General features: G+C 47.3%; 1 protein-coding gene across 2 annotated transcripts in view; it reads left to right on the top strand.

Moving 5' to 3' along the window:
* Positions 1 to 635: 635 nt before the first annotated feature.
* Positions 636 to 13,905, top strand: part of LOC126538488 (FMRFamide receptor-like) — a 1,022,731-nt gene continuing 1,009,461 nt past the window's right edge. For both annotated transcript variants that reach the window (XM_050185329.3, XM_072288015.1), the window contains exon 1: positions 636 to 996. The gene's annotated coding sequence lies outside the window, so the exon portion shown is untranslated. The remainder of the gene's footprint in view (positions 997 to 13,905) is intronic.

Below are 13,905 nucleotides of genomic sequence, written 5' to 3'. Positions count from 1 at the left end.
ACATCAAAGTTATTGTACCAAGCGTCGTAGTATCTCGTACGACCCGAAACAGCATCGCAGATTTTCACTAAATTCCCTTCGGCGCATTGGCACATTCGCCTGTCCGGTGTGGCACCCAACAACATTCTGTAATCTTGAGATACATGCAAGCGCCCCTGGCGCTGAGCAGCTACGTTATAACTGCAGTTGGTCCCACAAAAAAGGTAAGCAATGTAGGCGCCTAAATACCACTGGTGTGAAGTTGAAGACCTCATAGTAGCGAGATACCTTTAATGTGCCGAATTTCTAGCTGTCGCGCGGACGAACTAGGTGACGTGTAACTGATCGCAGCGCAATAAACGCCGCGCGGGCGGTAATGGCTTTTAGAGCCGGTCCAAGCCAACCAGCGCGCAATCTCGGTTCGTTGTCCGCTCGGGCCACAACCGCCAGCACCCGAGCTGCGCGATAGTTGGCGCGCTCGCGTCGGCCGACTGTCGCTCTTGGCGCGACTCCCTAGTGCGCGCGCGCCAGGCCTCTTACGTCACCAATTTCATCACGGGTGTACTGGACCAATAAGGAGACGCGCCCCGCCGGTGCGCGACCTTGCTTCGATCAACGCCACCTAGAACGCGGAGCGTCGTCAGTGCACGTGGTTCCCCAGTCGCGGGCGGAACAGCGCTGCCTCCGCCGGACTGCGCGAAGAGCGCCCGTGGCGCAGCCCGACTCGCTCCTTCTCTCCGTGCGTGTCGCTCTGCTCATTCATGGACTTGTGTGGCGGCCCTCCAGGTCGTTGATGGAGTGCGCAGTTGACCTGGCTTGTCCAGTGCGTGCTGGACAGCCGTGAGGGGTTGCCGCCTGTATTTTGCCGTGTGTTTTTCACAAAATGGTCAAGACTGATGAAAGTAAAGCCGTCTTTTCCGATTTTGAGCTAACATTTCTCTGGTGCCGTCGCACGGATAACGTATGATGCCACTACTGGATACGAAGACGGAAGCAGAAGAAGGCAACAGTGACACGGTAAGCGGATTGGCATGAGAAACTTTATTTCAAGATACTCTTTAGTCTCCACACACCTAGCTTTCATTTAGAGAAATATATGACAGTGCCCGCATGACGCACTTATACGGCTGCATTATATGAAATCACGCTCTCCATTCAGCCCACGGAACATTTATGCTTACGGTCATCAAAACACTTCGGCACCCACTTCTTATACTCTAAAAATGGTCTTCTACACGACCAATCATTTACCTGTCTCTCTGTCCCTGATTCAGTCCCCTCATGAACGTGAGATCCACAATCATTCTGTCACCTCCTTAATTGTGTTTTGTTTTTATGGCGCAGTTTTGTCCACGAAGTTCTACAATGTCGCAGATCTCTCGATTGCTGTAGGTCTCTGCAATAAATTACAGCAACAATATTTTAATTTGAAATTTCCTCCAAGCCACCAACTCAGTTTAATTTTACCCTTCACAGTAATATTTTCCAGCGGTAGCTATATTGGATACTCCCCGCGGTCTCCCCGCGGTTCGTCACGAAAATCCCAAAATATTTTGCGCGAATATTGCGAAGAAAGAAACCTCCTCATTTTACATCGAAGATTACAACTTACGACCGACAGAGTGTCACTACAAGACTTCACCTTGAAGCCACTGTGCCTGACTGACAGTTGAAAACAGAGGATGATTCTGATTCGTAGCGATCGCGCCCGTCAACATGCGCTAAACACCTGTGTACTAGAGAGAGCTGCGTCGGCGGCTTCGTGTTCCAGCACTTTGCCTTTCCATTTGTTTGGCTAGTTGGTTTGCCTTCATGATTGGTTCATACCCGCTATTGTGGATTAGCCAGCAATCGGATGAGTTGGCAAAATAATTTGTCACATCTGAGAAATTAGGCAGGTGGTCCTTTTTTGCTAATAATGGCTGTACCCACTAGTTGGGGTTTGCCAAGAAGCAGGCGCTTTCGCAAACACTGCTGATATTTGCGAGCTTCGTTATACTAGCCATGGTTTTTTGAGCATTGTAACAGGATTCTAACCGAAATTAGAAGTAGAATATTAGAGCGTGGCTTAGAGAAGAAACTGGAGTAATGAGAAGAAAGCTACACTGTAAATTGACACGAAATATTTTAAAATCGGGAAATTAAATCAAAGAAGCAATACATAATTTAGAAATTTTGCAAAGATGACCGTTTTGTCAACCTAATAAAGTTGTAAATCGTAATAAAAGCATTTCATGTTACTGCATTCCAACGAAGACGCGCCTAGGGACAGAATGGTTCGCAAATGTAGCGATGTCCCAATTTTGAAAATGAAACTTATCCTTAAAAAGCTTTCTTCTTCGATAGGTAATGGCAATGATTCAAAGTGTCTGCTTCGTCTTTATTACTGGTCTTCTTCTAGCGCACGGCTTCTTTGCTTGGTTGTTCCGGCGATTAGAGGTTAAAGAGAAGGGGGAGAGAGAGAAGCCTGAACGAAAATGTAAGTCGGGGTGAGGTTGGTGTCTCAGGTTTCGCAAGTGGCGTTGACGTCATTTTTTTTTTCTCGAAGGATAGCGTGTCACCCATTTATAGGATGACCCAAATGTAAATTTCTGCATAGCTAAACAAATGAAACAGTAATAAGCTAAAAAGTTGTTTTAGTAGAGACCAGTGGCTTAATTCATATAGGTGAGAGGAACAAGAAGATCCGAATCCTTACTTTTCCCCACTGGGAAGCGCAGTTTCAACAAGTGAAGACGAGCCATTTTATTTTTACAGCTCGAATGGAGATTACTAGCTAGCACCAGTTAGTATTATTTCCAACAAACACCGCGCAAAACAGTTCGTCTTTCTGTGCATTATATTTCGCCACCTATCGCGTCATTTCTTCAAGTTAATGGCAAAACTGGTTTTGCTGTATAACGCGAAATGAGACCGCTTATCACTAACTCTCAACGACTTCATTACATGTGACCTCAAAATGACAAAGAACAGTCTAAAACAAAGCTCAAGCACCCACCTGTCTCCATGACTAAGTTCTCCAGCGCACTCCGAAATATAATCATGAACCAATGAGCGTCTTTGAGACATGTTCCCGGAGCTACCAAAGCTCTATCACCGTAATAGAACTTTCAAAAACGGCTTGTAGTCCGCGGAAAAGTAAGCTGTCAGTGTACCATCCATTTAAAAGGATCTTCTCTTCTCACATGCAATACCTGCAGACACTCTGAACGCATGGAAAACATTTCCGAAAGCAGTCGATGAAATTTAAACTTCAGAATCCGGAGTCAAGCTTTCGCTTCCCCATAGGGAGAAACTACATAGACTCGTTTTGAAAACCCCTTGTCGAAATGTTGATTAAGCTAGACACGGTTGTTGCCGGGCCGCTGTTGATCATTTGAACCGCGCCAAGCGTTTGTAGACTTCAGGGCTCGTTGACTAGGCCAGCTAAAGGCTAGACGCTACAAACAATTAGGCCGCTGAGTGAACTAAGGTAAAACAAAGTAAAAGCTGTAACAATTCGTGGCCGCTGTATACTCCCGCCATGACGAACTATACTGGGGGGTCTTGCGCACGCAATAGTGGGCTGCTCGAAAGAGGCTACGCTAAAGTGCAAACGTCGTGGTGCCACTAACAATACGCGCACCCTTTGCGCTGAAGGAAAGGCTTTCCAAAGTACGCTGTACGCCATTTTTCTACATTGCTAATTGACGGAACTGTCACCTGTAAATGCCAAAGAAAGGTGTACAATGCATAGGAGAATGGTGATGCAACTGAACCTCGTGCGGCCTTTTGCGATGACAGGCATTGCGGACTTTATCTGCACTGTTCATGGCACTTCACGAGAAGGCCTATAAATTTCCCGCAAATGCACTTTGCCATTCCGCGTTGACACATACGACTCGGGACTTTGTGCGCGGCATCTGCAATCTTCACTGCTCGTCAAAGTTTTACGTCCTGCTGTAGGCTAGTATCTCTCTCGGACCGCTTCCACTATGAAACAGACGTAGCGCCACGATTAAGGGTTGCCTTATCTCTTTTTGCATACCTAAAGAGCTCATTATATTCTTCCCATGCAGGCGATGGGCTGATTTTAGGCGCTGGCTAATACTTGCCTCAGTGACTGAAAAGAATGCAGAAATAAAATCAAGATAGCGATAGCAGTTATATACAAAAGTTTATATAATGTTTGCGCACCGTTTTCATTTGACCGCACAAGTTTTGAACTCTTCCAACATTCTTGTGAGCTCTAAAATATTTCTTTTTGCATTCGTCGCGTAATATACATGTTACGTAAACACATTTTACCGCCAGCTTTTGATTACTCCCTTGCTTTACCATACTTTTTTAAACTTATGCTAGCATGTTTTACATCATACAATACAAGAATTTATTGCACGTGCGTATTTACAAGCACAATCCGTTATTTGATATCGCAACTAAAGTAGTAAATTCTATTACTGCAGGTAATATTCATATTCAACACTTTATTTTTCGTGTGCTATTATTTTAAGGTATATATCATGAATTGAAAATTCCCAGAGTTTCGTCATGTATTGATAATTCGAGTAGGTAGTCATGGTTGATAGAAATATTTCAGCACTATTTCGAGTAAGAGGGAGGTTATTATGTGGAAACCACTTATTTTTTTTTCCTTTTCATCGATTACAAAATTGATTGAGTAATTGTGCCATGCTTTGCAACGTTTAAACGACCTGACGGACTTAAATAATCTCTGGCTAACGTTGGATAATTTTAGCATAGCAGGAAGCTCTCGGCGGAATCTAGTGGTTCAGACAGACACGTAATCGTGGGCGAGGTTCCATCGCTACTAGTTTTCCAATGAAGATATAAAAAAAACTTAGTAGGGTTGGACTCCATAAATTTTGTTTTTGCTCGCGATTGTAAGTGTTATGTCGCGTAGGAAAATTTCTTTTTTGTTCTTTATGAGCTCTGTTAAGTGCTTTAGCAGTCAAAACGGAGCATGAAAGTATAGAACTCTCTTTTAATCAAGCCTTATGTTTTTACCAGAAATGTGGCGCAGCAATGGAACAACGATGAAGGAACCACCATGAATAGGTGCACAGTGCGCGTCTGTCATTCTTGTTCTTTTTTGCCGAGCCACATTACCAATGAAGACAGAGGCACTAGCTAGCCCTGCGCCGTGTTTTATTAAGGCGTTGTTTTAACTTCATTGTGGAATTGTTCACGTGCCATTACCTGACCTTGGAAAGCACTTTCATCTCCTTCGTAGCTTTGTCTACTATTTTCGAAGGGTGAACCTATATGCTGTCGATATTGAGTGCAAGACCAATTCTTAATGTGCCCGTAAAAATAATGCTACGGAGTAGTCACTCGTGAAGCTTTTCACAGAATTATCCAAGATTCTCATTTGTGAAGCGCTTTTATTATTGCTTGTCAGTGGCAGTCTCCCATAATTTTCTTTTTCGCGCACTTAGTTTATTCTGGACGCTTCGATGCAATGCTTACTGATGGTCGTTCCGTCCGTGTTAGCGAAAGTAAACAATATATGCATACGAGGTTTGATCCAGAAATAAGGTTACCATCAATTTTAGAAATAGACAGTGTGTTTATTCTCATAGAAATTTACATCACCGGAAAGATGAAACTTTGCTCTATTTTTCTAGATAATCTCGATCTTTTCTACGCATTTTTACTGACGGTGCTCCAATTTCTTAATCCCACTACCATAGAACTCAGCCGCCAACCCGTTGAGGAAGCGTTTCACCTGTTCTTTGACTTCATTGTCGCTCCGGAAGCGTTGGCCACTCAAATGTTCCTTTAACTTGGGGAACAAGTGATAATCACTAGGCGCGAGGTCTGGACGGTGCGGTGGGTGGGGCGTGACAGTCCGCGCAAAGTTTGTCAAAAGTTCCTCGGTTTAACGGGAGACGTGAAGTCTCGCGTTTTCATGAAGCAGTGTTGCACCGGCTGCCAGTCGTCCTCGCGGCTCGCCGGCGGTTCTGGATAGCTCGCCTGAGTTTTCTAAGTGTTGCACGCCACGTTCCATGAAATCGATCTGCGGTATCCCCTTACGATCCCAAAAAACGCTGGCGATTACATTGCCAGCAGGAGTTTGTTTGAGCTTCTTTGCGACTGATGACTCTGGGTGACGCTACTGTTTGGATTTTTGTTTCGTTTCGGGAGTGAAACGAGACACCCACGTTTCGTCTTTCGTAACAATGGAGTCCAACAATCCTTCCTTATCTTCTTGACACTTTTGAAGAAACTGGCGAGCACAGTCAAGGCGTTTCTCCTCTTGGTCTGATGTCAATAGCCGCGGTACCTATCGAGCACAGCACCTGTAATACCCCTATTTTTCAGTGAAAGCTCTCTCCACGGTACCTAAAGAACTCCCAGGAATATGAGCAACAAGTTTACGGACGGTGATTCTGCTGTGTTGAAACACTTCGCGTTCGACCATCTCGATAACCGCCTCCTAAACTGACGGCCTTTCACTACGTTCTTCATCGTGAACTTCCTTCCAACCGGCACAAACCTCCCTGCATCACTTTCAAACGTGTTGAACGGACATACACTTGTGGCCATACACCTCTGTCAACTGACGATGAATATCCACGGGTGGAGTCCCTTTGCCGTGCAAAAAGCGAATTACGGAACCAATCTCGCACTTCACGGGATGAACAATGGTAAGTTTCGTGAGTTTTTGATAATATTTTCAACAGACAACGCCCCGAAACGCTTTCACCAGCTTCCTAACGTTATAAGGACCGCATCGACACCACCCCTGTGTAAATCTGATCATCGAGGGCCCCAGGAGAATTCTTGAAAGTTTCGTCACCACGGGTGAGCCGCTAACCCTAACCGGCGGCTGCAGCCGCTCGCTTCGCCGACGGGGATTCCCGCGACGGCACTTGGCCTAACCATGGTGAACGAACCAACTACTAACGTTGACCTCCTCCATACAACTTCCGAAGGACTCGCAGAAGGACGCATGGATCAGACTACCGAACCGGTGAGCCAAGAAACTCTACTATAACACCGTGAGAGAAGATCTCAATCGGCAGTCAGCACGAACACAAAAGCAACGCAAGGAAGAAGCCTTGGAGAGGCGACGCGGTAGTGTAAAGGCCCAAGGCCCCGCAACTACCACTAAGACATCAACAACGCGGAGAGTCGCTAGACCTTCACCGCTTCAGAAAAATTAATACAAAATAAAAATTCGTCCAAATCAAGGACTACCATTAAGAAACGTGCTCACTCATACACTTGCATGAGCGATCATCGACGCGCAGCACAATGAGTTCACGGATCATAAATTCATTCTGAGAATCAACCCGGGATTCAACATAGCCATCCTATCGACCCAGTATGAAGAGGTCGCCGAAAAAGCAAGGCACATCCACACCTTAACACTTAGCGGCAGAAGTCACGCAGTGCGCGCATACACCGCCCAAGGAGAAGGCACCCTCAGAGGAGTGGCACATGGAATACCATTGCACACAACCACCGAAACCCACATGGCCCACCTCAGAGTGAGAACACAAGGCGTGGAGATGCTTACAGCCAAGATAATCGGTGCCACTCAAACTGCAGCGCTGACCTTTATTGGTCCCCATCTACCACGATTTGTGTGCTACTACGAAGGTGAACTCCGTTGCTATCCATTAGACCGACGCTCCAAGTCTGCAAGATCTGCAAGGAAAAGGGCCACCGTACCGACGTGTGCCGAAATCCAGACAGACCCATCTGTAGATTGTGCGGACTGCTTAATCCAACCGACGGACACAAATGCGAGATAAACTGCGCCTCGTGCGGGGAGGCCCACCCAATCGGTGACCGCTCGTGCAAGCAGCGACTCAAACCGGTTCGACCCCGACCCACACCATCGTCAGCCCCGATGAAGTCGAAAGCCCCACGATGGTTCGCCTCGGAAGACGAAGAAGAGACCTACAGAGCGGACACTCGCGGCCGGCCGGTCAATACCGAGCAACGTTCCCGCTCCCAATCCCGCTCCCGGTCAGCGAGCCGCGAGCATCGGGCACCACCGACACCCAAAAGGAACCCGTCGCATCCGGCAAGGAAGCAGAAGCCTTCACACGAGGTAAGCTGGGCGGAAGTCGTCTCTCCCAAGCCACAAAACACATCCACACTGATCACACAAAATCCAGAATACCAGAGAGTCATTGAGGAAAATTGACAGCAAAAACAGCGTCTAACCGACTACGATGTCAAAATCGAAACTTTAATTAAAAGAGTGGCCATGCTTCAATCGGCACACAATGCGACCTGTGAGCGATAGCCACAATCTCAATTACCACAGCTAAGCACTCTCACCGGGCATCCGCCACTACAAACACAACTGCCCCCCTCCCCCTAAACAACACAGCCAAAGCAGCCTCAGGCGCACTCACCGTCTGAGAGGAACCTCGTAACCTAGGACCAATTGCATCAAGCACTGCAACAATCACAACAACAAATAATACAACAAATACAGCAGCGATTCCAACAGTTCATTGCGGAATTCCAAGACAAAGAAATACGTTAACGAATCCCTAACCAAGGAACCCAAGCGTAAACGAAAAAGTTGTAAAATACGCTCTCAGACAGTTGACGGTAGCATGCTAACTTCCGACACAGACAGCACAATACCGTCTAAGTCCCATCATGGCCCGTAAACCTCAAATGGAAAGCGAAAGCATCACGATATGGTATTGGAACTGTAGGTACATTAAAAGCAAGCACGCATACATCTCGCTATGCGTACAGGCAGCGCTAGTTCCCCCGGATATTATCTGCCTGCAAGAGGCGGGAGAGCAACCGACTCCAATTATGGGGTATAAACTACAGTACGACCTAAGCTACCGTAGGGTGGCCACGCTCGTCCGCAAAGATTTGGCAACAACCCTGACAGTGCTCCCCGGTGAGGAAATCCCAAATCTCATCACCACGATATGGCCTGTCAAGAAGAGGAGAACTAAACAAGTCGTATGCAACGTATACAGTCCCCCCCGCGACAGAAAGGCTGACTTTGCGTCTTTGTTCCGGCACCTACAGGGAATGCTGGAACGCCGCGATTTCCATAATTATAACCGGAGATTTCAGTGAAAAGCACAACACGTGGGGCTACTCGAAAGCAGACACCAAGGGCACCGAGCTCCTAGAAGCAATAGAGCGCCACTAATACACACTAATTACTGTACCAGGTACGCCTACTCGAATGGGAAACAGCGCCAGCAGGTACACGATCCCTGATCTCACCATCACCAAGGATACCCTGGGAACAAGCTGGAGGGTCCTAGACGACTCGCTGGGTAGTAATCACTACATTATCGAAATCACCAGCGCCTCGGCCAAACTATGCCGACCCCTAAAGAAGGCCAAAATTACAAATTGGCCTAAATTTATGGAGAGGCAACAGCTCGATCTAGGTACAAGTCCGCCCTTCCCGGAACATCAAGGCCGCTTAACCACGATCAAGGAGTGGGCCCAACGCATCAAAGAACTATATGACGCCAACAATAAAGTGTAACAAACTGATACCGACACGCCGGCAATCGACAACCATCTCACACACTTCTGGGAAACATGCAGAGGCTTCAAAAAAGATTGCGCAAACAGAAGCTAAATCGCAAACTTGGACTTAGGATTTCAAACGTCACAAAACAGGCCAGTAATTGTGCCCTAAAGGTTCACAGGGACAATTAGCGCACGTTCTGCGATTCGCCTAAAGGCACGCTAAGCACCAAAAAGAGGTGGAACATACCCCGCGGCATCATCGATCCTTCAAATACCAAAACAGAAACAAACACAACCCTACAAAAACTCGTTGGCGAATATCCGGGAACCCAGGATGAACTCATACAGGAACTCCAGCAAACGTACACGGGAATCCGGACCGGGAATTCGAAACCATACTCTCAATATCCGGGTCCTCCGAACGAGATACTTGATGCACCCATCACGTATGCGGAGGTATACGCGGCAGCACAGAGCTTCAAGAAAAACATGGCACCGGGTCCCGGCGGGATCACCAACGCCATCTTGAGAAACCTAAGCGATGAAACCCTGCGAGCCTTTACAAAGCAGCTGAACGAAGAAATATGGACACCGGGTGGAACATTACCCGCGGAGTGGACTGCAGCTCACATAGTCCTTATACCCAAACCGGCAAAACCGCGCAGGCTCGATCAATTACGACCGAGCTCGCTCACGTCATGCCTGGGCAAGCTTCTTGATCGAATTGTACTCACTCAAATAGAACAACACATGGAAGAACATAGACTACACCCCAATAGCATGTATGGATTTTGAAAAGGCATGTCAGCACAGGATGTATTCCTCCTCTTCAAGGAAGAGGTCCTCAACCCACAACCGGGCAGCAACAACATAATACTCCTAGCCCTCAACGTGGAAAAAGCATTTGATAATATAGCGCACGAAACCATCCTTGATGGCCTCGCCGCCATAGGATGCGGAGAGCGAGTATACCTCTATAACGTGGCTTTTCTCAGTCACCGCAAAGCCCGCGTCGGCATAGCAGGCCTACAATCAGACATATATGATCTGCCGCAGAAGGGTACTCCGGAAGGCTCAATAATATCTCCTTTCCTCTTCAACATCGGACTTAAAAAACTTGCTTTACAACTGGAAAAGATCCCAAAACTCGGATGTGCCTTCTATGCCGACCATATCACCCTATGGGAAACCGAGGGTTCATACGGCGACAGAGAAAACACATTACTCACAGCTATCGGACACATCGAGTCATACCTAACCACAGCAGGAATGAGGTGTGCCCCACACAAGTCGGTGTACCTTCAAGTCCGGCCCAAGCAAACTAAGGAACATCCAGCCCCACCAATACATTCGAGATTTCCGGGCAACCTATAAAGCGCGTCCCGACCGCACGCTTACTATGTATGCACGTCCAGGAGAAAAACGGCATAAAGCTAGCCTCAGAGAAATTAAATCACGTTATAAGAAGCATCGCGTCACTCATCGCCAGAGTAGCGCGCAGCAAAGATGGTTTTACAGAGGACGAAACCTTAAGACTGGTACAAGCCCTCGTCATCAGCCGTGTCACGTACGCACTCTCGTATCAAGACAAGCGCAAAAGCGAGACAGAGCGAATGGACACTCTTACAAGAACGGCGTACAAAACGGCCTGCTTTCGGTTGCTTTGAGGAGCCAGCAAGTGCCACGTTCATAGCGCAGAGGGAGCACCTCAAGAAGACTCAACAGGGAAGACACCTTCTTCAACGGCTAGGGTACCCGCTGACACCTCAGTACTGCAAAGAAGAAACTCAACTCTTGCCTAACCACATTAGGGAGAACATTGTAGTAAACCCTATCCCCATGCACCCCACCCACAATCAAGCGAGAAAAGCAGCGTGTGCCCGCATGTCGCACAAACGCTGTTTCAGAGACCCAGATACACACTACACGGACGCTGGCCCGTATCCCTCCTCACCACATCGTAGGCCCAAATACAGTATCGCCGTCATCAATCAGGGGAACCTGGTAGCTTCTGTCTCCCTCCGCGCCACATGCAGCGGAGCAGCAGAAGCAGCAGCGATCACTCTCGCACTTCGTGACGCCGAGAGCAAGGGAAGGTCCGCCCGCGTCCTTACTGACTCACAAGCGGCGTGTCGTTTATACATGAATGGAACACTCCCTATACAATCCATTCGAATCTTGGGCCGCTCACTAGAATGAACCCACGGTATCATCTGCTGCCCCGGGCACGAAGGCCTGCGGGGCAACGAAGAGGCGGACTGCGCAGCTCGAGGTCTCACTAGCTGAGCGGCAGACCACACCGTTCTTCAGCCCCCGACAGACCGACGAGCGACCCACGAGTTATTAACGACAAGTCAACAAATACTACAGGACAACGTCTCGGACATGTCCCTGGTGTAGCAAACACACAGCGACACTCGCGCACATAACACACGAATGCACCGACCGTCCGAGCGACGCAATTTCGCCACGAGTCACAACACATACACTCACTACGTAGTCTTGGGAGGCGAGACTCTCCGAACTGGACCTAGGAAGCCAACTGGCGACCCTCGACCAGGACCGGCGAGCCGCGATCGCCAGTGGAGCCCTGTCAGAGGGAACCACCAAGGAATAAACCGCGCAACGGTTTCTGCAATGATAAAGTTCCTTCTCCTCCTCCATATCGGACGGTTGTTCAGCCAAGAATCAGCGCCGTAGCGAAACGCGGCAGGGGGGAATCGAGAGTGGGGGACAGCCGCGCGCAGCAGTGTTGTCGGATTTCACCTCGCACTTTTCCGTGTGGCTGGAGCTCTTTGGGAACCTTATTTCTGGATCAACCCTCGTATATATATGTACCCTACACAATGTCCAGCACGTCTTCGGGTAACGCCTCATAAAGATCGATGTTCCGTGAAAACTAAGCTCAGTGGATACTTCTCGCGAACTGTGAGTTAGCGTTAGACAGAGTTCTTTGTATGGAAATATTGACCACCTTTAAATGCACCATTTATAATTCACAAGCACAAGATTTGAATGAACCTTACTTCTTTACGGGTTTCTTCAGCTTAAAACTTGTACTCTTCGTGATCCGCGCTTTATTTGTGACAGCATAATTGCATTTGCTTCTGGCGCACTGAAGCCGAACAGAAGACAAAATGGCAAAACCTCTGAATTGAAAAAAACGTTTTATTTCCCATTCCGATAATAACTAAAATCACAGGGCGCGTGAGTTGTATAATAAAAAAATGCACTGTTAACGAAATTGTGCTTGTTCAAATGAAATACATCTGTATTCTTAAAATGTTTACTCATGTAGCTATACGATCAAAAGTAACAAGACAACCATTTCCATGGATATGACCGCTGTTAACATTTCTAAACATATGTTAAGAAAGTACGCCATCCTCCTTGTTTACCTTACCCATCTTTCCATGCTAAAAATATCAGAGTAGAAATAATTTCGTACTGGTTTGAAGTCACTTTGCCGTGCTGCGAGAAAGCTCTGTACGTTGTGCAACTTTTTATGGCAGCTAAATTGCGGAAGACTGACTTTTCAGAGAAGGCGGCACATTTAGCATTTCGAAATAATGTTTGAGTACTGCGCAAATATACTGCGCAATAGTGGTACGCCATACATAATAATAAGATTGGACTTTTTCAGGAGGCTTTCGAGAGATATTAGCGCATAGCATATAAAAAACAGCGCGATAAATACGCGAATAAAACGTCGCCAGTACGAGCCACGGTTGTTATGATTTGCGCTATTAGGGTGCACCGCGTAGTTTGATGTTGCACTCAGTCAGAACGACTGTTAGTAGCGTAGTTGAGAAAGTGCAAAGCGATGCAGTTGTAAAGCACTGCGTCTCTCAAAAGAGAATGATTACTTTCGCAAGTCTAACTTTGAAATGATTCACCCACCGCTGAGCTCGAGGTTGAATGTTGGATACCGGCCGTGGCGGGCCAAATTTGATGGGCGCGAAATGTACCAACGTTCATGCGCTTCAATTAAGGTCCACATTAAGGAACCCCAGGTGGTTAAAATTAATCACTTGAATATTTATATGCTAAAATTCATCACACAGCATGCTTGGTTCTGACTCGTACAACCCCAGAATTTATTTTCAGAACTCGAATAGAGAGTTTAATCATTCGCACGCACTATGTTACCTTACTGACATCACTTCTGCTATGTTCTTTTATTCCCTGCTCTTGCCTAATTAGCTTAAGAGCACAGCATCGAGCGCGTGTTTACGCGACGGAGTGCCCATGAATGACGCGCTCTTTGAAACGTCTGTGGAGAAAAGGGGAAACCTGATGAGCTCCTTGTGCGCCGCCGCGCGCGTACACACACACACACACACACACACACACACACACACACCCACACACACACACCACACACACACACACACACACACACACACACACACACACACACACACACACACACACACACACACACAC

Source organism: Dermacentor andersoni, chromosome 4, assembly GCF_023375885.2.
Source record: "Dermacentor andersoni chromosome 4, qqDerAnde1_hic_scaffold, whole genome shotgun sequence".
In the NCBI taxonomy this organism is placed as follows: domain Eukaryota; kingdom Metazoa; phylum Arthropoda; class Arachnida; order Ixodida; family Ixodidae; genus Dermacentor; species Dermacentor andersoni.
The sequence above is the reverse complement of the archived record's forward strand: the minus strand, read 5'-3'. Positions and strand labels throughout refer to the sequence as shown.